This window comes from Falco punctatus (assembly GCF_963210335.1).
Source record: "Falco punctatus genome assembly, chromosome: 3".
Classification (NCBI taxonomy): Eukaryota; Metazoa; Chordata; class Aves; order Falconiformes; family Falconidae; genus Falco; species Falco punctatus.
In genome coordinates, this window is record NC_137582.1 from 98,618,396 (window position 1) to 98,646,344 (window position 27,949).

General features: G+C 43.7%; 1 protein-coding gene and 1 long non-coding RNA gene across 2 annotated transcripts in view; one reads left to right on the forward strand and one right to left on the reverse strand.

Annotated features, from left to right (window-relative positions):
* Positions 1-27,949, forward strand: part of RNF182 (ring finger protein 182) — a 279,878-nt gene that overhangs the window by 45,074 nt on the left and 206,855 nt on the right. The window lies entirely within an intron of this gene.
* Positions 4-27,931, reverse strand: LOC308060713. The gene is made up of 2 exons (XR_013926848.1): positions 13,710-27,931; positions 4-7,740 (listed from the first exon to the last, which is right to left on the reverse strand). It is a non-coding gene; the product is annotated as an uncharacterized lncRNA (long non-coding RNA).

Below are 27,949 nucleotides of genomic sequence, written 5' to 3' on the forward strand. Positions count from 1 at the left end.
AAAAAAAGAAAAGAAAAGAAAAAAGAGGCTTAATCACACAATAGGGCTTGGGTGGAGAGGGCAAACAGCTGGATGTAACTTGACAAGACGGGAGATTGTAGAAATAATGCACGAAGACAGGTAGAATGTGAAAAATATGTGTGTAAAGTCCAGTAAATTATCAACACATTGTCGTGTGTAATTCTTGATCCAACAGACTGCAAAAAGAAAAGGTATAAGCATATACTGATTTGCTTTATACTTTGTCTCCTACAGTCCACTGGGTTTAAATTTCAGATCAGCTCAAGGCTTACCAAATGTAACATGAGTTTTATGAGAGGAGTTTGACTGCTGTAACCTTGCCTTCTATACTTGTCTTTTTCAGTTTTATGAAGAAAACTCATAGTGTGGGGATTTTTTTTATTTTGTTTTATTTCAGGAGTAGAACAATGAAATACAATGTAATCCTGCAGACACGAAACTATAACATGGTAGCAAATGGCAAAAGTGTAACTATTCCTATCTGAAATAATGAAGTGCTAATGTAAAAGCAATTGTTTCACTCAATAAAAATTTAATTTTTCAGTAAAGATGTGTCATGATAAGCATATTTCTTAATGCCTGGTTTTGGAGGTCTTTCAGATTTCATTCCTGTTACTCCTTGGAACAGTTTAAAAAAATAGACTGAAGGTGAGTATGTGATAGTATTTCACAGTATTTTAACCAAATAGGACAAAATATTTCTGTTTACTGCATGAGAATGTGAAGTATTTTGTGTAAAGGAAGATTGCAAAAAACTAAACAAAAGCTAGGCAGATTTCTAGATGGTCGCTCAACTACCTATTTTTAAGATAAAATGACAGTGTGTATGAGGGAGCATTCCAGGTCGCAGCCAGAAGGTACTTTGGAGCAGACTTGGAACTTCCAGTGATATGAAAGGCTGTGAGTAATCAAAATCTGTTGGAATTAGACACCTAGCGTCTACCTAGGCACTTAGGGACATAACCTAGTGGTAGACTTGGCAGCGTTAGGTTTATGGTTGGACTCAACAATCTTAAATGTCTTTCCTGACCTAAATGATTCTGAGGGATTCTATGATTTTGTTTATTTTTTATTATTCTTTTTTTTAATTTTGTGTTGGATTGGAATCCTACATTTTCTGACCTTGCCCACTGACTGTTACTAAAAACACTGGGCTGATTTCTGGTTTAGAGGAAGATGTTCTTGCCTGGAAACCCTTAGTACGGGCATCTCTAAAATCTGATCCCACCAGTGTCTGCAGCTCCTGAAGGCTTCAAGCTGCAAGTTGTCCCCCATCTCCTTCGAGAGGCAGCGGTGCAGCCTGTTCGCAGGGGACGTGGGTATGATCTGCATACGTGTGTGCACAGGGAAATGCAGCTGCCCAGCAAACGCACACTCCCCAGCATGAATTATTCCTTGCTTTAGCAGGACTACAAGGAACAACTGTGCTGTGTAGCTGCTGGCTTCAGGCACAGCTGGACCATACAGGAGCACAGCTCACAGGGTTGCAATGTGTCATCCTGCTGTATTGGGTAGAATAGGAAGATTGATTCACATTAGCCATATGTGGCCACTGGTGTAATTTGCATTTTGAGTGGATGAGGCTTTGATATAGTGATGGTTGGATATAAAACTCATGCAGTGGCTTTTTTTAGTTTTTAAATTGCAAAACCTCACCTGCTATGCTTTGCTTCCTTTTCCTGTATTAAACTGAGGGATGGCCCAGAACTGATAAGCTTTCTGATTTCCTGATCTCATGAGCCTCCAAGATTGTAGATATTTGAACCCTGAGCTGTGGGCTAAACCCACTCAGCTGGGAGTAAACCTGGAAAAAGGTGGAGGTGTGCTGTCTTTCCCCCTTTCTAGTGCAGAAATAAAAGCTCAAATTAAAACTCAGGCATTTGGGTTTTTACATAGGGAATTCAAGCATGAAGTTTCTTTTCAGCTTCATTTTTATCACAGCAGAATTTCAGGTATTTCTCATTTTTTCATGACACAGCCCAATGCATAGATTTAGGAAATCAAGTGCACTACATAAGCAAATAAGAGAGAGCATGGTCGTTGTTCAGAAGTTCTTTGTTGATCTGTACTGATAAAAGCATCTTAAAAAAAAAACTTTGGGAAAAGAGGCAACTTTGTTAGGTGTCCAAAGTGCTGAGCTTTTAGTGCCCAGCCAGCATCACTGAAACCTCCAAAGAGGAAAATGAATGAAGCTTAGACCCGAATTCTTGATACGACAGAGCTAAAAGCCAGCTCTCCCCCGCTCCTCAAATACATAGAATATCAGGAGCTGCTTAAGCATTGCAAAGTGATGAGAACCCGCTCCTCTTGCCATTGACACATTATTCAAAAGGCAAGTTATATGGTGGTTCGTTTGCTTCAGGAATTGGTGTTCTGACCTGTGACGGAGCCTCTGGTAGGAGCAGGGATACACTCCTCAGCATTACCTGGCTGTATGTCCCTATAGCAACCAGGTGGGGAGGTCCGGGAAGGCTGCATCTCCCAGGCCCTGAACAATGACAACACTTGGAGATGGTTCCTGAAGGATGTTACCCACCAGCTGCACCTTGTCTGAAACATAAATCACGGCTGTCTGCTTGACCAAGGAGATACAGCTGAACCGTTTGGTGCCAGACACCTCTGGGAAATCCTATAGAGCTGGCTCCGAAGAGCTGGGAGGAAGAGCCTTGTGGGTCTCACAGGGTGTGCTTTTTACACAGCGGTGGGGAAAAAGCTCCATGTTCCCGTTAACGTGAAGAGGAACGGAGCTGTCAGTCCAAGCACAGCACCGCATGCGTTTACTCGGTGTAATTGGCTCGCGTTGCATGAAGCATCCCCCCAGCTGTAGTGCTGCGTGCTGGTGGGATAGCACTAACTCACAGTCACAAGCTGGGAGTAGCACTAACTCGCAGTCACGAGGTTGGAGTAGCACTAACTTGCAGTCATGAGCTGGGAGTAGCACTAACTTGTAGTCACGAGGTTGGAGTAGCACTAACCCTGTCATGAGGTTGAAGTAGCACTAACCCACAGTCATGAGGTTGAAGTAGCACTAACCTGCAGTCATGAGGTTGGAGTAGCACTAACTCGCAGTCATGAGGTTGGAGTAGCACTAACCCACGGTCACAAGGTTGGAGTAGCACTAACCCACAGTCACAAGGTTGGAGTAGCACTAACCCACAGTCACAAGGTTGGAGTAGCACTAACTCGCAGTCATGAGCAGGGAGTAGCACTAACCTGCAGTCACGAGGTTGGAGTAGCACTAACTTGCAGTCACGAGCTGGGAGTAGCACTAACCTGCAGTCATGAGCTGGGAGTAGCACTAACTCACAGTCATGAGCTTGGAGTAGCACTAACTTGCAGTCACGAGCTGGGAGTAGCACTAACCTGCAGTCGTGAGCTGGGAGTAGCACTAACTCGCAGTCATGAGGTTGGAGTAGCACTAACCCACAGCCACAAGGTTGGAGTAGCACTAACCCGCAGTCGCGAGGCTGGGCAGGATGAGAGCTTTCTCCTTAACCGGCCACATTGCTGCTGCAGCTGTATCTCACGCGCCGCACGCTTACTAACGGTGCAGGGCAGCTGCCCTGGGGAAGTGGTGGCCCCAGCGGCCAGCCCTGCTTTCCCCCACAGCCTGCACGTGCCCGGCACCGAGCAAGCAGCTCCTGCCATCCTTCTGCAGCGCCACCCCTTCAGCCATCCTCCCCTGCCTCCACTGCCTCCGCTGCCTCCGCTGCCTCCACTGCCCCTACCTGCCTCGCCGCTGGGCTGCTGAGGGAAACGTGGCAGCCGCCTTCCACTCCTTCCAGTAGGCTCCTTCTCTCCTACGTGTTTCCTTCAGGAGGCACAACCCCCAAACCACTAGACAAATTGCTGTACTTGGACCTGACGCACTAATTTAAACAGAATTCTTGACACAATTAATTTAGTCTTTGCCTTTCCCTGCTGGCAGAGCACCATCACAGAGGTCGCCGTTTCCTGAAAATAATTCATGGCTTGTTGATTTCTTTACATGGATAACTCTTTGAGGATTCTTCTCAGTGGAGTGATGGCAGGCGCTTGCGATTGAACAGAGATGTGGATTACAGTCAGGTAAAAACATGGGAGCGGTGTGTCTTCAGTAGCGTGTGGCACAAATGCTTGCAATGGCTGAAGATTCGTGCATAGATTTTAAATTTCTTTAAGGATGTGTAGAACTGGAGCAAATTTTTATCATTAATATTATTATTATTAAATAATGATTATTCTTAATATTTTTATGAATAATTATTCTTAAAGGAAAAAATAATTGCAATTTTGACACATTTGGAGTCCCCAGATCTCTGGACATGGTGAAGTAAGAAGGGTAAGGTACATGTCCCATGCCACCTCCGCGGCTGGCTGTCCCACCAACCTGTGCCACAAGCGCTTCTCTTGCACGTGAGCTCACCTCCAGGCTACACGGCAAACTCGCGCAAACCTCCTTCCACGCTGGTTTCTACACCAGGATAGGGCAAACAGGAGCACACGTATGTTGTTGCTCCAGTGCTTTGCTACTCAGGCAGAGTAGAGCAGCATCTGCAGGAAAGCGAAGAGGAGTGGGGGAGCGGGAGTGGGGGTCTCCAGAGGGGACAATGATGTCTAATGAGCAGGGAAGCTGCACGACGGGGAGGCAAAACTGGAAGGTGGAGGCTATTGTAAACTCAAGACCCATCTTGAACTGGAAAATCTTCTGGAAAGACTCTTTTTGCAGCAGTCTTCTTTAAGGAAAGGTTGGCTGTGAGCAAATGGCTCGTAAAACTAATACCATTGACCAGTAAAATGAGGCAAGAAGAAGTGAACTGGTCATCAGTTAGCTTGGGGGCTTTCCAGTCAGGCAGGTCAGATGAGCTTTTCCCAGGCTAAAGATGCTGCTGAAGCTGTCTCAGATCTATCAGTGGTCTTCAAAAATTCAGGGAGAACTACCAGGAAGAAGGAAACAAACAGGTACGTATGCTTATGTTTTTAAAGGTGGATGGGCAGGAGCAGGGATTACTGACTGGTCAGCTCTCTGCAGCTCTCTGCCATTCCCATCATCAAGCCGCTTCGATGCTTGAAGGTCTCAAGGGGCAAGGGAGCACCTGTACCAAGAACAAATCCTGGCAAGCTAATTTCCTTCTAACAGCAAGGTAATGGGTGAAAGGGAGAAGCAGCAGGTGTCCTACATCTGGGATATTAGTACAGTTCTTGGTACTACCCATACGGAAAAAAAATAATATAATCTCATCAACAAAGAACACAGATGTGGGAAAATACTGAAAGGTAGCAAAGCTGGATATTTCCATCTGAGACCCTCAAAGGATGACTAACAAATGGAGATCAGAATGGGTACTGAGCAGGGTTACCCAGAGTAATAGCCTGGTCCAGATCTGGATCCAATATTTGCATTAAGCAACCTGGCATTCAGGATGTACATACTGAAGGTGGATGCAGGTCTACCCAGTGCTCCCACCATCTGAATTATTGAAAAATTCCATATTCATTCTGGTAAAGGAAAAAGCCAAGGTGAAGGTAAAAGCATAAATGGAAAAATCTGCTAGAAAAAAATACACTGCAGGAGTTGCATACTTCTGAAAAATCACCTAAGATTTATTAAATAACCAATTGTTTCAGCAGCAAAAGAAATACCATATCGACAAGAGTTTTCTTCAACTGCTGCCAAGCATAAATCAAGGGATGTTTACTTTGGTGCCTTTGTTGTACAGAGAAGGATTGTTTCTGGTAAGTACTTTATATTGTATTAAGAAATCAGGTACAACAAACAAGAATGTGAAAATTACATTTTAAAAGTCATTTAGAGCCACCATGCAGAGCCTCAAACATTAAAAGGCACAGTGAGGGCAGATGTGGTTGGCTTGAAAAAAGTATGTTCATAAGGATGGCAATATATTTGGCTCTTTTAAGGTCCTGGTGTGAGTAAAAGTCTTCTGGATCCATGGATCCATTATTTTTTGCATGGGGAATATAGCTCAGACTTTACAATGGACAAACAGCGTTTCCCCCTGCCCCCAGTATGGGCATCCCAAAAAATATTGATAGATCTGATATCTACAGGCAAGTCACAATTAACTCCTCTATTTCCACCATCAAATACTAGGAGGAATAGGGAAAAGAAAAAATTGCAGATCAAAGCATTGTTGTTAGTATATTTAAAATCCTTGTGTGTTAACAGTTTATCTACTTTATGTAGCAAACAGCAAGTTAAAAATACTGCAGGTATGTAATTTTTTCTTTCAACTTTACTTTGTCATTTTTACCTATGGCTGTTGAAAGAGACTTCCGTGAGTATTTTTTTGTCCAATTGCTTTCTTGTAGGACCTCGCCTTTGAATATCCCAAGCTGACAAAAGCTTCAGTAGTTCAGCATGCCAGAAGCTCCTGCTTACAGGACCACTACAGCACTCTAATTGCAAACCAGAGATGGTATCTCATGTTCAGTGAGCACAGATACAGGTAGGACCAGTGATCTGTCTCAGCTCTGTTACAGCGTGAAGTCTTTCCGAGAACACTGCAGGGTAACGTGGAGAGAAAAAGAACTAAAACTAACGTATCAAGAGTGCAGGCATTGGTATTGGTACCAAAACCACTCCGGTCCCCATCATTGGAGGACTCCCAGATGAGGAATGCTCCCCAGACCAGTGTGGGGCGTACGGCTTCCTCGGGTGTGGGAAGCTGGATGCTCCCTCTGCTCTGGGGCACAACGCTACGGCCAGTTGTGCCTTCCAGTGGTGTGTGAAGTGCCTGATGTTACTGAAGTCTCTGGCAGGTTTTTCTCATTTCTTTTCTCTGGGTGGAGGAATGAATGTATTGGATGCCTGCTACATCTAACGGGTGAAAGTGAAAACCCACCAGCATGCTCTTACATCAACATAACATATAACATTATGTTAATGTTCAAGGTGACAAAGTCAAAGAAATGCATCTTGCAGCTGCAGCAGCAAGCGGTGAAGGACGAAGGTGGTGGATGGGAAGGCACCTTCCCGGAGCAGCTAGTAGATCCCAGAAGGAGGCACGAGGGTCTGCCTCCCACCCGGGTGAGTCTTGCTCTGGGAAACTTCCAGGGTGCTGGAAAAGGGACCTCAACAAACTGGTCTTGTGTAAACTTCGAGTTAGCATAAACCATGGGGTGCATGAATGAGAAATCTGGAAATCCAACACAGAACAGTATTTTAGGGAAAGCAGCAGAGAGTAGCAGGAAGGTAAAATTTCGATTGCTGAGGGGACCTGCTCTATTAGCCCAAAGCCATCAGACCTAAGGAGGTTCCCCAAGCACTGATGGCTGCCTCCCCACCTGCATCAGGCAGCTGCAGCTCAACAGAGAGGGCACACAGGTGTGATCAGCTGAGGCCAGGTCAGTGCTTACCAGAGTGGGGCAACCTCTGAGCCAGCAGCGATGGAAAACAGCAAGTACAAAAGCTGCAGCATGATGCAGCAATGCACACGTGCTACTGCTGTAATGCACAATGGTGCCATTTAGGATCAGCAACTTGTACCACATACAAGCTGAGGCAGTTCATCAATGAAGCAGCACTGTAGCTGCACTTGCAGACCCTCTCTGAAAGCTTCCCGCTGCCCAGTCTCATGGGATCTGTCTTACTCAGGTCTTTCTCTTCCATGACCTGATCCCACAGAAGAGCTGAACCTTACCGATAATGGGGATCCGTAAATGGTTTTCCCTCTGCTGCCAGTGCTTCAGCCCGTGCCGTCTGGCCAGCTCACCCTGCAACTGCAAAGAGAAACGGAAAAGAGATGGAGACACTATGGGTCCTGTGAGTCTTTTTGGGTGAGCCCTCCAGCAGCAGGGATGAGTCTCTCCTTGCTGAGCGCTGCTGTTACCTTTCTAGATCACTTTGCTGAACACAGCTGCCCGCCCTGCCACCTCTCGGGTAGAACGGTAGGTGCATTGGCCAGCGGTATTGCAAGCCCACAGCAGGATCTAGAAAGGGATCAGACATGAATATCGCCCTTGATGGGAAAGTTCCCCCAGGGCCAGCATTTCCCTCTGGAATATTTGTTTTGAGTTTGGGTTTTGCAGTTTGCTGCATCAGCTGAGCCTGTAGCTGGCCTCCACCTCTTTGCTTTGGGGAGCTCCTCTCCCACTTCAAATGTGTTGTCCAGCTTACACAAGCACAGTGCCCCTCTGTGAACACTGGTACCCCTTGCCATCTTTCTTAAACACAGTTAATTAAAAGTTCCATAAAATGCAGGGAAATCACAGTCTTGTAGACACCTGATCAGCCCTGAATCTTCAGAAGAATCTCCCCCTAAGACCTGACCACACGTGAATATGAATTCTCTTCCTTTTGCTGGATCTGGTCTGGAGAGAAGTGTGGTTCCCATTATAACACTGCTGTTAGAGGGGATTGGAAGGGTTTAAAGTGAGGGTTATATCCTTCTGGCTCTGAGTCAGGACAAAACTCACGTGTGTGCTGCTGTGAGATGTGGTCTTAGCACATGCTACTGTCATGCATACGTTTAGGAAATTTGTTTTTAGAGAGAGGTGAGTTTAAGCAGCAGTTTAAGACCTGACTTGACCTAAGACACAGAAAATAGATAACATCAATCTGGCCAGATTTCCCTGCTGGTGTCTAGTTAATCTAAGCCATTTGAACAGCTAGTACAAGGCAAAAAAACCACACGGTATTAAAACCTTGATAGAAATGGTGTTTCTATATACAGTAAATGTGTCCTCTGATGCTTTTTGATCTTGTTTGTAACACTGAACTGTTGTTAATTACAGTCTCGTGTAATCTTGAACTAGTAATTACAGTTTGGTGTAATCTAACTCTTTAAACTGATTTTTTTTATTTGGTTTTTTTTATTTTACTGAACTCTCTGATGTTGCATAAGCTTTTCATTAGTACCAGTCACTGTTGACATCAAAATTAGCAAGTAAATTTAGCACAGTACACCAATGTGCAAATAGAATGCTTCTTAATGAGTCTTTGGGGGATTTTTTAGATCATCCCTTTTCCCCCACTTAAGACTACAGCAGCAGTATAAGGCATCTTTACCTTCCACAGGTGCTAACTACCATCAGGCTTTCTTGCAGCTTTCTGCTGTGTTTCTGCAGCAGCACAATATAATCTTCACTGTTCAGGCAATAAAATGATTAAGTAAACTGTCATAATATTATGATAAGATAAATCTATCCACCTGGCCGCAGTTTGTTTGCCTTTTACAATTCATCATCAAATTTTACATGGAACGTGTAAAAACAAAATGTTTTTGACAAGAGATGGGGGTGATCTTGGAGTCCTTTATTAACATGGATGACGGTAACAGAAGAGGTGTAAATCACTGATACACTGCTGCTCATTATGGAGATCTTTAAAGACAGTAATAGACACGTTTACAGCACTTAGCATTGTCTAACTCAGCTCAAATAGGAATCAACCCGTAGATTTCTGTGACATTCTTGGGTGCTTAGAGTGAAAATGATAGGGAATGAGGAGCTGAACCAAAGGCAGTTACCCAACCTCTCCAGTCCTGAAAGCCTGTAGATTGCAGGTTATTGTAGTGCCTAAATGATAGGGATATTTTTTGATAAAAACTTTCTTTTACCTCACTGAAGAGTCACAGATCAAAAAGCAGGGGCTGGAGCACAGGGCATAAAAGCCTATTTAGTCTGTCTGCTTTATTTTTACATCTTTGCTTTTTCAAAACAGGTTCTAATTGTTTCTTGAAATGCTCCTGCCTTTAGCTCAATACTTCTGAATTCAGTTTATTTTCAAGAATTTGGTCTGGTTCTTTCACCGGCAAACTCCCAGGGCAAAAGCGATGCGAGATGCAGCAGTGGCTCGCTCTGTCTAGACCACAGAATCAATACCATTCTTAGAGCAAGGAGCATGTATTTTCCTTTCTAACACAAATGACAGAGTAATAAACAGGAAAGATGCGTCAAGCCAAAAGGGAGTAAGAAGGGAAGTTTGAGCTGGGAGTTCTTCTGTGTTTGCAGCTCCCTCAGGAGCGAAGAGGAGGAGATTCTTGTTACCAACAGCAGATTCTGGTCCCGTTTTAATGTCATGTTTATAGCAGCTATCACAAATGTTTATGTACACTGATTGTGCAGATTGGTTCAATGACAAAATACAGGATTCAAAGGTACAGGTACGATGGAAATAAATTACAGTTTGGCTGAAGTACCCACATCTGACGTTTGACTGCCAGATTTCCATCATGAGGCAAGTTTCTGCGCTCTGTGACATCTTTGGAGTTGCAGTAGTGCAACCCAGATGAGGTTACGGCTTCTCTCCATCCGTGGGGAGAAACCCACTGCTGCCCCAAACTTCATTTTATTCCATCAGCCCCAGTTTCTCTGTAATGCCAGTATTCCTTACCCACCGACCGCCTTCTCGGGACCTAGACCGATTCTGCCTGCTTGCAGAAAACACAAGCGAGTTTTCAGGGCTGTTAATTATTCAGTGTAAAGTGCCAGATGACAAAGCTTGCATCAATGTACCCTCCAAGAAGACAGCTCATCGGACTGGTGTGAACCATTCCTGGACACTCTTCCAAGATGGATTAATTTGGAGACAACTTCATCTTGCGTTTCAGATTCTCAGTTCTTCTCTATTTTTCTTTAAATTACTGTCTTTTAAAAACATTCCTGAATTAAATCATGTTGCAGAGGACCCAAAGCCAACAGAAACTTTTGCAGTAACAGAGGTGGGACTCACAGGAGCACCTGAACTCTGCAGGGAGAAGCAGTGTGTGATGGAAGAGCTGGAACAGAAACACCCTTCCCCAAGGAGACGACTGTTAGGAGAAACCAGGGGCGTTATCTCGCAGTCCTGTGCAAGAGCATGGAATCAAGCTCACATAAACACCTGACAAAAAAAGAATTCACAAAGAAGATGCTACTGATAGGCATGAATTTGAACCGTGGTTATCTGCAGAGCTAACAAAAGCCTCATTTCTCAAGTGGAGAAGAAGAAATGTTTCATATAAAGACCACAGAAAAATCTGTGCAATTAGCTTCTCTGCACAGATGCTACTTAACTGAATGCAAATTAGGGAGTGAGAACTCCTGTGCTTGCTAGGGTTCATCTCAATTTGAAGTATAAGATTCAAGTGTAGATGATCAAACAATGGCACAATTTAGCTGTTAGGTGTATCAAAAGGACTGAGCCACGGGCTTGAATGCACAAATGGCTTTAAACCACTTAGTGCAACACAGAACTTATGCTCTCCTTAATCACTTCTTCATCTTTTTAAAATTAAGATTTCTTTTTGTGTTTGAGCAAGGTGCACTGCTCCTTCGTAAGGGGGATTTGCTCAAGTCCCAAGCTCTCCTTTATTTCTGATTCTGTGGAAGGTTTACTCAACTCCTTCCCATTCCGGGTAAAGAAGGGGCAGCGCTACACTCCTGCTGTCTGCTCCAGCTGGCACTTGAGCACCCCAAGCCTTAATCTCTCCCCTCCTTGCTCTGCTCTCAACTCACCACTCTCAGCAACTGCCAAGCATCTTCCACACGAAGGTGAGCCACTTTGGCTCCTAGGGACCCAACAACTCAGCTTCTTCTCGCAAGATTTTCTGCCTTGAAACAATTCTGGGTACAGAAAGGCATTGTGAATGTATTTGTGTTGCAAAGTGTTCTTTCTGAGACATGTGCAGAAAATACTTTGTAAACATTGTAAGTCTAAAGCTTTATTTCTGAAGTGTAGAAAAGAACCGTGGTTTCCCCCTAAGTATTTGATTCTCTGTGTAAAAAATGCTGCTCTTTTTTTTATTTTTAAACAGTTTTAATGGACAAATACCTTTTCCTCCTGATAATTATTCATTGTAAACAGAACGTCCTGATGTATTGAAGAAGATGAGAAAACAAACATGTCCCAGATGTTAGTCACACTATTTAATGCATTATTGGAAGATACTCGGATATTGTGGTGATGACTACAGTATAAAAGCCCATGCAGAATAGAAACTAGCAACCAAGAAGCTTTTGAGCTGAAACGAAAATAGGATTAAATTGTCCGACTGTGCAGCTCTGGTATTCTATTTTCTTGTACGTAATCTGATAGGCTTCGCATTATTCTCCAGAATACTTCACTGGGCCAAATTCATTCTTAGTGTAGCTCTGTTGACTTTAATAGACTTGTACAAGAGCTTAGTTTGGTCTATTGTATGTCAGATATTTTATGCATGCAGCATCACTCCTAGGAGAAGATTACTTAAGGATAAAAATGTTATCTACGTTGCAAGACATGGTCCGTCTTCCAGCTGAGACCCAAGAGAGCAAAATAAAAATGTCAACAAATTAAGAATTGGCAGTCACCCAGGAAAAGAAGTTAAAATGCTTTTTAAAATAGTAAATCTTTTTTCCATAGTTCCTTGAGAAACATTTTTATGATGTGTAGGGAAAACTGTTTCGTGGAGTGGGGTTTTTTTTCTTGTTTATCCTATATTTAATTCATTTCTGTCTTCATGATTAAAAAGCTTCAGTCAGCTACATAGACTAATTAGGCTATGCTGTAACAAGGATTACTGAACTGTAATTATTATTTATTCAAATCAGTGGAAGAATTACCAAGGCTTACGTTAAAGACAATAGAAGCTAATAGAGGAAGAAGCAAAGGAGGCCAGCAGTGATTTCAACTGCATGTTGTCAACCACCCCAGCAGTACAGAGTGGCTATCTGAGACCCCAAAATAGTGGCCAGCGAGATTTGCTTGTCAGTCAGTCATTTCAACCACATTTTTCAACACGACCTCTTTTTAAAGGAATACCCTTGGGAAAAAATAATATGTAGACTGTGAATACTAATATTACTAGCTGGTTGATGAAAGAAAGTGCCAGGAAAAAGCTACAGAGGTGTATTTGCCTGGTATTTTTGCTCTATTGAAAATGTGGGTGGTTTTTTTTTTTTTTTCTGAAAGATTCCAGACTGCTCGATTGCTGCAAATGCCCACAGTTTTTCATCTGCAGCTTTAATCCACCAGCTACTTCCAAGCTGCATTTCTAGCATTCAAAAAACAATTCCAGCTGCATTTTAATTTCACTGAAAAGTTTTAACAGTCCCAACATGAAACTGCCCACCTGAAGTGCCATCCTGCCTCCTTCCCCTCGCCCCCTTCCCTCCCCATGCTCTCCAGCTAACAGCTGGTCAGGGCTGCTGCAAGCTGCAACCTGCAGGCAAACGATGCTGCAGTTCCAGGGTTTCATCTAAGCAAAGGTCCTGATCTCGAGATAAATTAGCTGATGTGGAACATCAGTATTAACAGTCCAGGTTTGTCTTGCTCCGATCTAGAATGACATACTTTGATTCAGTTGAATGACAAAGTTTCGATTCTGGTCAGTGCACAGATATTTTCATTCTACCCAATTGGGTAAAAATTGAGATTTTGGGGGAAACTGTCTTTGCATTTAGTTGTTCTTATGGGAAATGGGGCGCAATACCACTTAGGACTGTAGATGCTAGTAACGAAAAGAGGCAGCCAGTTAAAGTAGCAATTCTCTTTCTAGTCCTTCCCTGCTCTCCAGTCTCCCAGCTCCCAGCCCCGTGTCTCTGCCCTGCTGTTGGTGTGATTCCCCCAGGCTCAGGGCAGTAAGGAAAGCAGGGCACAGGGTAAGGGGAGGCTATTTTCCAGCAGGTATGTCGCACCTGGGGCGGCTGTGGGAGCCAACGATCGGTGTGATTTTGTCATTTTAACAACGCATGTGTCTTGCAGAGGGATAATCGATATGTAAAATCACCTTGTAAAGGCTGGGGTGGTTTTTTTCCTCTTTGTATAGAAGACGTGGTTGTTTTCATCCTTTGCAGCCTCAGATCACATGCATGTTGCACACATGAGGACGGGCACGTGGCAGGGCACGATCACCACCTGGGAGGATATTACAAAAGAAATAGCTAGGGCATGGATGCATGAATAAAGGTTTGACGTGTAGGACCCTGAAGTCTCCTGCACTCCTGGAAATTTGAGAGGTGTCGCTTTCCATGGGGATCCATGAGCTAAATCCTTTTTAACAAAAGCACTGCTGTCACTTTTGGGCTAGTGGAACCTTGAGGCTTCAGCGGTACCGTTCATCTGCATCACCACCACGATGAGATTTGAGAGATGGGACCATTTGCCTTTACCTCCACCAATATGTGTCCATATAGCCCATTTATTGAAACAGTGTCTTCAATACTAGCCTAACAATCCATAATGATTTCCTTGCTCCCAGCAATGTGTCACCTTCAGCTCAGACCTGAGGATGTAGGTGATAAAAGTTAACATCCAGACAGATGATACGTACTGAAAATGCAATTATGTATTGTTTGTTTCATATGTGTCTGATTTTTTGTGTCTGAGCTCCGAAATGCTGCAACAAAGGCGCAGTTTCGCTACATAATCTTCTTATTTGTTTTCTAAATCTTTCATTCAGATTTATGCAGATGTTCAGTCTGCAGCTATGCAAAATTTCAGATGGTTGTAGACATAGAAAACACGATCGCTAGTGTTTACATAAGCAAAATCCCTCAGCAACGCTGACTTGAAAACCTGAGTTGACTGTCCCCACTCCATCTCTGCATAGGCGGCTGATTAGCACTTGGGTTTTAACTTACCTCTTCAAAGTACAGCCAGCGTACAGCTCGGTTCTTCTGAAGCATTTATGAGTTTATACACCATTGCTGAAATGGAACTTCCGATGTCATCGCACCGATCCCATCTGCCCTTGAGCCGACATAAAAAAGAAAGTGCTGATTCACACTTCCACACTTGGAAAAATGCTCCTGGGTCCTACTGGCAGACATCGCTCCGTTTGGACCACTGCTGTTACAAAAGCCCCTTGGAGCAAAGACGTCCTTTTTATTTTTGTGTGGTACTTGGCATCGTAACGTCCCGGTCTGTGACTAGGACCCTGAGCTGCAATGGGAATAGAAATAATGTCGTAATAAAGGCACTTGGAAAATTCTGCTCAGCTGGCTTGCTTTTGCAGGGATTTGGCTTTGCTCTTAATGAGGTCATGTGAAAGGAGCATTTATTTATTTATTCGTTATTTTTGCATAAGTACAAAAGGGTTCTGGAAGCGCACCCTCAGCACCTTTCACACAGCTACAAATCATCTTTATAAAAATAACACTAAACCAAAGTGCAAAGCAGTCACTCAAAATAAGTAGTTAAAAATACTCTTGGTAAATGAAAAGCTGGAATCACATTTCCCTACCAGTGAAGTTCTGTCCCCATCACAGTCGTGTTCAGGGAAAAATAGGGGTCCTTTATACTGGACCCGTAGAGTCAACAGACACGAGCTCTTTCAGACTATAAGAACCTGAGCCTGAAGTTCGGACATAACTTCTGAGTTTGCCTTCTAGAGACTGAAGGCCAGACATAAACTCTGTGGAAAAACTTGGGATTTCAAGTGACTTCCTTGGCGCAGCAAAGAGGGGTGGTATCAGTGGGTGTGAGATTCCCTGTATTGCTCTTCTGTGTTCCTAGCAAACAATAAATGATATCTATTCTTCAGCTATTTGTGTCTCCACTATTACATAAAAATAAAAGGACAAGACTCCACTGGATATGAAATATTGACATCATTTTCACATCAACAGCTGTGTATGAAAGTAAAGATACAGCAAAAATTATTGGGTTGTTACTAGGTTAGCGCCTCTCCTAAGATAGAGATGATGGCTATCTGCTCCTGTTGCATTTCAGAGTGTTTGGATTACAGTTATATGAAAAATCTAAATACTGTATGGAACTAGTTCTGCTGAAAGTCTTAAAGACACCTTCTGGGTGATGTTCTTTGTGAACACAGTGTTGTACTCTGAAAAGATGGAATGGCTTAGTCATCCAGGCTGATTAGTTTTGTCAGGCACTGCAAATTGAGTGACCTTCCTTAGGAGTGGTATTTAGGGGGGTTTGTTTTGTTTGAAGTATAAAGTACCTTTTTTTTTTTTTTCAGCATCCACAGCTGTCTCACTTACTTGTGTGATTCATCAGACGTCATGAGCCACATAAGGATACACTCAGCCCGGATTTTAGAGGAGATGCTCAGGACAACCCAGGCAGAGGCTCTGCTGATGCTGCAGACCCCACTGCATCCCATCAGGGCCAGCACCGGGCAGCTGTGGGTAACACCAGCAGGTGCAGTACGGGAGGTAGGGCAACAGGAGCTGGAAGCACCACACAGGACAGAAGCTCCCACACCTGGGACCTGCTGCAGTACTGACTCAGCACCCAGAAACAGCAGTAGGTCCCATTGCAGCAGCAAGAAGGGTGAGTCTGGAGTGTAAGGAACTGAGCTGAGGTTTATGAGATGTAATGGCTGGGTTTGCCATTCCTTCAGGAGAAAAGCATATAAAGCAAAACATTTCAAGCTTCTTCAGCCATTCACAGTAACCTTAACAAAGTGAGATAACTTAAACACACGAGTTTCTGCTTGCCCTACCAAATTGTAGAGACTTAGCCTTATTGACAAAAGTATGTCCAAAAAACAGTCACTGGCTATAATTTAGGGGCTTTACATCTGTAATACAGGAATTAAAGTAATATTGCCATTTCTGGCAGTGGTGCCAAAAAGAGCATTCATTATTATTTAGCAGGCAGAATACATCTCTACATGACGCTTTCAATGAAAAGATGTAAAATGAAAGGCTTCAGTGTGTAGAAACTAATACAAAATTCCTTCAAAAGCCAGAGCACCCCTCCTCATCTGATGGCCAAGTCACAACTGAAGCAATTTCATCTTCTTAAATTCTGTTATGTCATTTGGGCACACTGGCAGCATTTATCAGTTAGGTACTTATTTCAGCAGCTGTACCTTACCTAAATATATTTATGTGAATGTACAGACTACTTTTGTCAGATTTTTACAAAATTGACGAGCTTGAGCCTTTCAGCAACAACATGGATATTCTGTATGGTTTCTGCCAGTTTTAGAAAAGGAATTTTCTGCTGACAAGCAATTAGATTTCTGCTACTATGAAGATTATTCAATGGCATTTTTGCCATCTGTTACGATGTGTACTTTTCTTAAATGCAACAAAATTTGACACTGAAAGAACAGTGTGGGGGAGAAAGGTTTCTACACAAGCAGGACCTATCTCAAAAAAAAACAAAACAAAAACAAAACAGGCACCCAGAACTGAAATCTCTTCTCACATATTCCCCAAAATTCAATGTCTTTCGCAGGTAATTATGTCCCCAAATGACCTTATGGATGCAAACTCTTTTATTGGGCTCCTTTCTTCCATCTGGAAACCTTAGGAAATGCTGTAAGCTAGGCTGTTGTTCGTTAACAAAAGGAAACCTGTTACTTTCTTCTTCCAGCCACGGTATTCATTTGTAGTAATGAGGATAGGGGGAGAAGTTAAGTGCTCTGGGAGATGTGCGTTTTAGTTAAAAAGGAATTGTGGTCTAGTGAAATCCTAAAGATATGAAAGTTACCTGTTAGTTGGTAATTTCCTTTCTCCTTCTGAATAGCTAAGCAGTTATCTATCGCAATTTAAAGGTGCTTTCTTCTAGGTCTTTTGGCTTCACAGTATTTATGTTAGGAAAGCTCTAGATGATGCTGACATGTTAATGTTTTCCCAATTAAATAGGTGCTGCTTTTATATCATATTTATGTTTGTAAAGTTAATTGTATCTTGGTTCTCCTGTGAGTCACTCCAGGTGCACCCCAGCGGGGATGGCTCTCCATGTCAGCTGTAGAGGTGAAAGCCCCCGCTTTGTAGCTGAGCCTACAGCACTGCAGAGCGGCCAGGCTTAGCCCAGCCACGCACTCAGCTTCTGGCATTTATGTCACCTCCCCATGTCTATTGTCCATGACAAGTCTCATAGTTAAGTGATTGTTAGAAGAAACAAAGCATTAGATGACATCTAGACTTGTGTAAGTAGCTTATGGTTGTGTCCTTCTGCCTTACAAACCACCCCTCTGGAAGGACAGTCTCCTCCGAGCACCCGTTAGGTCTGGGTAACTTCGTCACAGCTAACAGGCATTTCAGAAAGCACACTATGGACCTTGTCGGAGTTTTTCAGTTTGTAGAGTCCTTGGTCGTTCCTAGACAGACAATGCCTTCAGGCTCAGGAGGAGTTTGACTGCATGTCCTCAAGGCCATCGGTTTGGCTGGTGGCTTTGTGGGACTGCAGCATCAGTTAACAGGCAGCTGCCTGTAAGCTAAAGGTTTCTGAGCTGAAATGATGCAGTTGTACAGCGAATATAACCTGCTTGGTCAATCTACGCACGGAGTATTGCACAAAAGAGAAAGTCACCACCTCCAGACTACAGAGGTTGCATTTCTCTATGGAGGGAAAAATAATCAATTGGATCAAACAAGAAGTTACATTTAACAGTATCCTGCAAACTATTAATAATTATCAACCACAGAGCCTTGGGTTCAGAGCCAGCATCTAGTCTAGGTGCACTAAAGCCCCTGCAACTACTGGAGGCTGCCAGGAGGCAGGTCAGTTAAGCCAAGGCAAGCAATTTCCTAAACTGCAACTCTAACCAAAGATACTGTTGATGCCGAGAGTGAACGAAAAACAAACCCCAGCACACACAGGAGTTATAAGAAAGGAAACATGGGGGTTTATCCTTCCTTGTCTACATTTTTGTAAACAAGATTGTAACATGAGTTTTTCTCCCAATTCATGTTGGCAAGTTGTCCTCCCTTTCCCTACAGCCCTACAAGTCTTTGAACACTGATTGGTGTTGCCAGAGAACAGCAGTGTTACCTGTGATGTCAGCTATCGCTGCAGCTCAGACTCTGACGGTAGGCGTTTAGGCTTTTGCATCGTTGGCTTGAGATATATACATTACTTTCAGTTTTACACATCTTAAAACATGGCAAGCATAAGAAACAAAGGAGGTTTAACTTTAATATTGCATTAAACCAATAACATGAGATTAAATCCAATGAAACAGCTTCCAAAGATCTAATAGAAGATAGTTCTAGAAGGGAGATGTCTAATGGTGTTGAAAGCCTGTTTTGAAAACAAACAGCCAGTCTGAGCTGTTTTGCACAGAGCATGCTGCAGGTTTGCCCTGCTCCCTGAAACTGTTTCTGGCTGAAATAGAAATGTGGATTTTGTGCAGAATAATGAAGTTGGCATGCACTGAAAAATCCATCTCCCCACTTCACAAAGAAATCTCAGGTTGTTGAAGCCTAGGGTCTTGGTGGTCATTAGGAGAGAAAAAGAGAAGCATCTCCAACTCTAATGGGGCCTCTGTAAGTTCAGGCAGAACGTGGCAATCTGCAAGGCTGGAGGTCAGGAGATCCTGGCCACCCCAGGGGGGCCCAAATGTCCCTCTGCTGCACCTGAGAAAGGGGAACCTCTCTCTACCTCTTTCTCCTAAGTGAGCCCATCTGAGGGAGACCTAGGCACCTGTGGAGGAATGAAGGCAAGTTGATTGGCATTGATGGTATACAGCTGTGGGCTGCTTCAGGGGCAGTGGGCTGATGTGGATAAGGTGCAGCTGTGGCTGGTTCCTGCTGAGTACTTAAATAGCTCTAAGGGGTATAGAAGAGGAGCAGCCAATGTAGAGAGACCTGGAAGAAGCAGAGGGACAAGAGAGAGGGTATGCCCTGGAGGTAGGAGAGATGAGGAGAAGGGTGCAGCAGATGCAAGAAGCAGGCTGGACTGACCTGAAGCGTATAAAGAAACATCATGGACAGTAGATGAACTGTTGAAACCTTGTGGGGGATTGGTGGCTGTGCTGGGGCAAGGTGTGGGAGCTACTTACTGAAGTTAACCTGGTATGGGGTGGTAAAAGCCTTGTTGCAGCCAGCTAGTTTTGAGAGTACCACAACAGGCACCAACATGCGACCAAGTTGCCAAGCATGCCCTCTGAGAGCACATCTTGGCTAGTGCCACTGCTGCCTCCTCAGCTGGAAGGCAACTGGAGGAAAAAGGAGAAAAAAAAAAAAAAAAAAAGAAACAGGACTTAAAAGGCTGCAGGCACCTTTAAGGAAACCTAGAAACCTGATGAAAATGATCTATGTGGGTGCAGCGCAATGACCAGCATAAAGTGCCTGTGTGAATGTCTGAATAATATTGTTTCCAGATCTCATATCTTAAGAGGGGGGGGAAAAAAAGAGGAAATGTTTTGTTAATGACTTGCAGCTTTGCCCCCGCGTAGCCCTCCAAAATAAAAACAGTACTAGCTGCAGACTAGTGCAGCTGAAATTGTATCTCTTGCTTTTATCATTTCTGGATATTTTCCATATATAAACGTTTACATTCATATATCTGCATAATGCCTAATTGCATGACTAGGTCCTCATAAAAGCAGAGCTAAGTTCAGCAGCCCTGAACCTCAGCATAAGGATCTTGTTCCATCGCCTTAGTGATTATCTGGTGCAGTTAATCCGGACTGCATGTGCTAGGTTTGATTCTGATGTGCTGCACAGAAATTATGACAGAAAGCCACAGATAGGAGCAAATACCATGAGCTGAAGTTAACGTTCTCTGTTGTCAGATTACAATAGTAGTTTACAGCATTTTTACTATGGCTGAACAGAAATAGGGTGGCATCTAACCACATCAACCTGCTTCTGCTCCAGTTTTCCTTTAAAATTACTTCTAGGTCACATTTTTTCTGTTTCACATATTTCTGTTCTAAGCTTTGTAAGAATACGGGCTAATGTATAAAGAAATTGCTGTTACTAGTTTCACAATTACTTCTGCTAAAAACATCTGAATAGTTATTACGGTGTTTATATTATTATTATTACATCTTAACCTTGCACTTCATTGCTAACCAAAAACAATCCTAGTAACCCAAATGCTCTAACTTAAGAACAGACCACTGTTTTCTTCTCTAATCAACAAATATGACATTAAAACCTTGTCGGATAAGACAGTTTCTGCATTTAAACATACATCTCGACTTGTTTGTGTGAAACAAATGTTTTAGACTTAAATATTGTGTGCTTGCACTGCCCTGTCAGCCCAAGAGGAGGCTGTGGGTTTTGCTGAGGTAAGACAGACCTCTTCACAAGGGCCCTTCTGAGTTGCTGTGGGAAACAGCAGTCTTAACCTTGGTGGGGAGGGGGAATGGGAGCAGTGGGAGTGATATTTCACTAGCCATCTCAAGAATCCTGCTAGCGTCCAGGCTTGGAACAAGTAATAGTTGGAAGACATCTGGTTCAGCACTTGTTCTGGGTTGGATCCAGCAATCAAGCCGGTCTATCACAGAATTAGACAAAAGTGTTGTCTAGGTAAGGGGTTTCAGCACTTAGCTGGTAAAATGTGTTGTTCTCTCAAGGATGTTACAGATTCTTTTCTCTCTTGCAGGGTTTTTGTTCTGTTTTTTTTCTGAGCGTGAAAAACACTGGAACAAAAAAAAATAATACAGCATATGGTGTCCGATGTATAAATCAGTATACTTCATTGTTACCACGGGAATGAAGACTTGGAAATTTGTTTTCCACCGCTTTGTGGTCTGTCTTGCATTTTTACTTGTTTAAAGTAAGGCAGCCTTCTCTTGAAGCAGAACAGTTACATTTGGCACCATCAGAGAGTGTCATGTCCAAAAGGCTGGTTGGGTTTTGTCCAGCTATAACAGTAGAGAGGGTTGACAAGATGGAAACATTTCTTTGCTGACAGTTGACACCTATTTTGTAGAGATGGAAAAAGCAGAGGAGAATCCAGCTTTCAGGGTCTTAGGTAGAAAGCATGCCAAGAAGTTCAGCCCTGAGTGATCCTGGGGCCGTGAGGAGCCCTTAGCCTCTCTGTGCAGGTTAGATGGCTCCAAAGACTATGGGCTCCTTCTACATCCCACTTGTCAGAGCCACAAAGTTATCTCTGACCTTTCTCCTTCTCACCTCCACATCCCCAGTGGAGGAAAGCAAGCAAAGGACAGGCTGCTTCTCCTCTGCTTCTGCAATGGCTTCAGCATCTGCTGCAACATGGGTAAGTTTAACCCAAAGAGGCTCTGGAGAGAATGTCACAGTCAAAGTCACTGAAAACTGATGCAGGGCTTGTATCTTCATTGCATTTATTTTTATGGGTTTGGTTTGGATTTTTTTTTTTTCTCCTGTGTGCAAAGCTCCCTCAGACATGCCCCTTATCACAAAGGAAGACTCTGCATAATGAATTCCTAACATAATGGTCCCACTTCATAATTAATTTATTCATTCTCTTGCTGTATAACTGTTTCTCTACTTAACTGACTGACTTTGGTAATAGTTCTCTGCATAATTGATTCATATTGCTGTTGATTCTCCCCATTTTTATTTAATACCAGAAATTATTTGCTGTATAACTGCTTCATTGCTTAACTCATTATCTACACAATTGCTTGGTATTGTAATTGATTTGCTGCTTAACGGTCTCACAGGATAATGAATAGCACGTAACGGCTGTCCACTTTTCACCTCCGTTTCCCTTCCCTGCATCAGCCTTTCCCTTTCTTGACGTGACAACACGAAGCTTTCCTGACACCCATTTTATCCACTCAGCCCATTTGAAAATGTCACTGCTATCACCAGTCCCCTGGCCCTTACCCTGATGCCTCCAGCCCCCTTTAGTGTCCTCCCCGGCCACTCTCCCAGCTGCATCACGCCATCTGCAGAGCTTCAGCCCCTTCTCTCGCATATATCCATAGTGCAGACTCACACAGGTTTTTAAACCTGTATGCTCATCCCTTCTGTCCTCCTTCCACCACTTAGCTTCATGTCTGTCCCTTCCATGGATGTTTTTGCTTAATGACCCTTGTAATGTTTCTTTGGCATGTTTATGCCTGGAAGACACCCCTGGACTACTCCAGAAAGCCTCTGTGCTGCCTCCTCCTTGAAATCCTCCCTCAAGCACACACCTTCCGCGCTCCACACAATGCCTGCTATGCCAGAGCCCACTAGTGTTACTATCCCTTGTATAACAGTGGTAAAACTTTAAAACTGTGAGCAAAACACCCAGATTGCTTATGCATCCTCACACTGCTCCTGATCCTAATTCTCTTCAAAACATATGATGTCCTTCCTAAAAAGCACACGTACGCTGGTGACTTTCTCTTGTATATTTGCACTGCCCTGCCTGAGATGTCTGGGAAAAGATGTAAGTAACACATGCATTTCCAGAAAGTTAAAAAGCCAGCACACAACCATCCTCAGCTTCTTTCCTTCCTGTCGAGATGACTCCAAAACTTCAATCTACTCTTCCCCTATTTGCTTGCTCAGAAATTACATTTTGTTCCGAATCTCCCGTCAGTATGAGCTGGATCTCCAAGGAGCGATTAAAATGCAGCAACGGAAGTCCTGCCTGACAATCCCACTGCGGGACTCCTTTAGGAAAGAAGTAAGACCAGGGTTGTAGAGACATGAAATTCTTATTTGCAACTTAGATGATTCCCTAGGTGTAAAGATAAAGAAAAAATAAGTAACTCCTACAGACAACTTCCTCCCTCACTGCTGTCTTCCTGCATATGGCAATCAGAGCTGCCCTTCTGTGCCATGAGAATGATTCCTCCTGCCTTTATTTAGTCAAAGGTGGCGGATGCATCGATGTTTTCTATACAAGGTAATTCTTGGGTTGGTGGGAAGGGATATTGGTCCAAATTGCTCTCCATTGTAAGGCACTCAGCTTTGATCGCTTTAAACATAGATGGTATTTATCTGCTCCTTATACAGGTCAAACACGACTGATGAAAACATAGCAAGATTTAATATTCTAATACAAATGCCATTTCTTATTGATGTCAAGCATAGCACTTGAATAAATATTATACCTCCTTCCATGAAGAAATCACAGTAGGGTTATTTCTGGCAATTGAACCAGCTTCCAGGAGACGTGTTCTGCTGGGGGTTTCTGCAAGGAGCTTGGTGCATGACCCCGTTTTAAGATCCCTGGGATGCCTGTTTAGCAACTTGGGGGATCAGGTCGATTGGTTTAAACCTTGTCTGGGTCCTATGACTTTGAACTGGAGCAGCACTGACAGCCAGCACCATTAGCAGTTGCTGCCATCTACGGGTAGGATCATTTTAGCTTTATTCCTCAGTGATTCTTCGTTACGAATAATATACCCGTTCTCATATATAAACAAATATAATGGAAGAAATGACACAGTCATCATTGCTTTCTCCACTAAAAGGGAAGCAAAATAACAGAGGAAGGACTTCACCTATGCATCCACCTGAAAAGAACAGAAGATTTTGAACACTTAAAATTATTATCTGCTGTAGACAAGGGAAAAAAATTATATTGCTTTATTTTCCATCTTCAGTATGTCACATGCCGCCTTTGCTTTAAAACCATTGGGGCACACTTATCCCTGATTGAACAGCACCGAGATGACTCCAAATGCACAAATGCACCTTATCATTTGCATATTCATTTGAATGCTGTTATAGCTTTTTTTTTTTTTTTTTTTTAATCCCTTCAAAGTGGGAAAGCATTCATGCACTGGTGACTCTCATTCTTTTCCAGCCTGGGAGGTTTTTAGCTTTTCCCATTTAGAATTAAGAGCAGTTTGTGGTATTCATCACCCGTGACAGCTGTTAATCCCTCTCAACTCTATACAGTCACTGTGCTAAAACATTCTAAGTAACAGGACTATTCAATGCTATTTTGGATTGCACCTGTGGTCCCTTTAGCTCATTCATCTTTCTCTGACACTGGCTAGTACCAGGTGCTTGAAGGGGGGAAAGTGAAAAACCTCTATAGTGGAAAATTAATGCAAAGGCACAAGAACTTGCTATTACAAGTAACTGCATCGTAAAATCCCTTTCACAAGCCAACCACATCCATCTAAAACCTGATTTCAGTTGTTGATCCCTCCCAATTCCTGTTGGGAAGCTTTTCACAAGGGCTGTTCTGTTGAGTATAAACCTTTTAATTTCCAATCGACATTTATTTCTGGCCACTTCACACCAAATGTTCCTTTCTCAATAACGTCCTTTTGCACAAAGCATTTCTTTTTTCTTCTCTGCCTATTTTTAAGCTCCTGTTTTGTTTACAGATGGAAACAAGATTCCCTCTCAAGCTTTGTTTCGCTAAGCTAAACAAGCCAATCTCTTTTTAACCACCCACGACAGAAAAAACTCCACTCCCCTTAATAATTCCATTGATGCTAGGTGGCCAGTGTGAATATGAATTCATATTTCCTGTATTGGATAACTGTGGTTTGTATTTGAAATGACATTATACTCAAGGGTCAATGAAACTTTCCATGAAACTCCACTAAAAATACCCTACTTGATGCACCTTAGTGTTACGTTTGCTTTCCTCGTGGCCATAGCACATCGGTGGGTCAACCATACCTCTCAGAGCTCGTGTTACCCTCCCCTTCAGTCTTCACCTAAAAGTACAGCAGGTATTATTAGTCCTTATTTTGCGCTTTGCATCACTTCGCCATTTCTGTTACCCCAGTTTTTAAGGTCATCCACAACTTCTTAATCCTGCTCTGCAGATTTCACTGTTGCAGCCAAGGGGGTTATAACTCTTTGATCCATGAACGCTGTGTGCCAGCAGGGAGAAAGTTTTCAGGTCACTAAGCATGTAACCTTCAGCACTTGCTTCATTTATAGTCCCTGAGTAAGACCTAATGACTTCCATGGGGCAATGGATAGATTAAAGCCAAGCATTAAGCAGCCTAGAATCATGAGACAGCAGAAAGTTGTTTGTCCCGTCCTTTCCTGGCTTGTGACTACACTGCTTATGCCTTTTCATGCAGGAATTAGTCCCCGATGCCCAGTTAGCAAAACTGATAGCCCTGAAGTTACTGCAGCCCACCGAGGGTGACCCCAGGCCTCAGTGAATCCACCTGCTGGTTCATATCCACCAACCTTCAACGTGGAGATGGTCGAAACAGGGAACATGGGAGATGACAGCAGGAAGGGGGAAAAATGAATGAGTTGATCTCTGACACAAAGACGGAAAGTCAGCTGCACGAGGAGATCTCTGTAGCCAGCGGTAGTGACTTTCCTTCCCTTCAAGAAGATGAAAACAGGCACTGTGTGATGGCCAGCACGTGGGTGTATTTGACCTGGAATGGGCTGACTCCAGCTGCAATCACAGCCCTCATCGATACAGCGCTTCTTGCATGCATCCTCTGCCATTGTATCCAAGAGCAGAAATCACCTGCAAAACGCAAACCGGCAGATGATGCAAAAGGAGACAGCTCAGTAGTCACAATTTTGCCTTTCAATTGTCATAGCAAGCACAGGGCTTTGAAAAGCATCATTGAAGAAAGAGTATCGAAGAAAGAGTATCACAGAAAATACACTGTGCCAATTTCTGAATCATCCATAGATGAAAACACAACTGCCTGCAGGCTCACAAATGTCAGCATTTACTGCCATGCTAATGCCAGGCAACGTGCATACAACAGCCAAGCAGATGCAAGGCACATTAGGCAAGTTTCTGCTTTTATTTATAATGAAAACAAACAACTGTGTGGGTGAGCCCACCCATGCCCCCCAACTTGTGCAGTGCAAGCGGTTTGGGAAATGGCTATTCATGTAGGATGAGCCCGCGAGTAGATTACCACTTCAGTATGTCAGAAAGGTATTATTTATAGCTTATTTTTGTAGTAACAGCGACGGCTTCTAGCATTCTGCTTTACCACGCCAGCAGCTGGAGGGAGTTGCTGCGACAGACGCTGGCCTCGTGCACACGCATTGTCCCAGCTGCTGGGATGAGCCGTGCCATGGTGGTTCACCTGCCTCCACACGGAGCTGGGTGGTTCCATCTTCATAGTGACCAACCATAATTATCGATTCTGGCAAGAACAAAAGGTGCTACGTGGTTTTTGTGAACATGTATGCAACCCATACCAGCGATGCCAGGGGGTTAATGTATAACAGTATATGTATAACCTTAGGTTTAATGTATAACCTTAGTATATGCACAGCCTTAGTATAATTACTCAATTGTAAACGAGAAGTCCTTGTATTAGTGTAATTGTTCAGCTAGTGGTCAAGAAGGTGTGGTATTGAACAGACAAAATTTATGATCTAACTTGAAAGGAACATCTAGGATAAAAGAACTGATTGAACTTCACAGGTAAGAGAAAAGAACTGATCGAACCTCATGGAAACCCAGCAGGTTTTGCCAAGTAACATCGTAGCAGGACTAAGATGACCACGTCATGGAGTATTTGGGAATGAATTTGGGTCAGTGGTCGCAAAAGCAGCCCTTCGACTCAGTTCGGAAGAAACTATGCATGTGCAAAAGGAGGGACTAATGTAAATTAATCTTGGGCAGATAACGAAATATATAAGGATCCTGGGAAAATGGATGCAGAATATAAAGGACGTATCTGAGGACAAGGTGAGCACATTAGGAGGAGATACCCCTGTACTCCCGGCACTGTAACGAACCACCCCTGCTTTCGAAACTTCAAAATAAGTCTTAGAATGATTCTCCGGACGGTCTTTCGGCAGCAGAACAGGCCAACAGCCTTGCCGTGAAGTACACGCACCACAGAAAATGGCAGTGGGCCGAGCTGGTTTCCTCTCCTATTAATTCCCTGCAAATATTAATTAAACTTGCTTTACCAGCACGTAAGGCTAAAGGCCACCTGTATCACCCGTGCTGCCATGCAGTGCTAACGCACGGCCTGGCCCGCTCCCGCGCCGAGGGAAGTGTTCCATTAAGGCCCCAGACTTTTTGAATCCTTAAGTTCTAAGACCTAGTTCTTAACTAAGGCTCCAGATCCACCCAGTTCCCTAAATTCTGCTCATGACTGCGTTAGTAACACTGACACCTGACATCAGGGCCCTTTCGGCTGCTGAACGCTGCTCTTGGCCCAGAACGAAACACAACGTAAACATGAGGTGGGGGCAGCAGTGGGGCGGGGACCGGGACCGGCACAAACCACCCTCCCAAAATGCTCTTTTATTCACTTCAGTAAAGGGTGGGGCTAGCTGCGCGACGCCTGGAGAGCCTGTGCTGCTAGCAGCTAGCTCCTGGCGCCCCAGCAAGCCCGGGTCGCGGCCCACGGGGGCCGGGCAGCGCCGGTACCGCCGCGACCCCCCGGGAGGGTACCGGCTCCGCCCGCCCGCTCCGCGT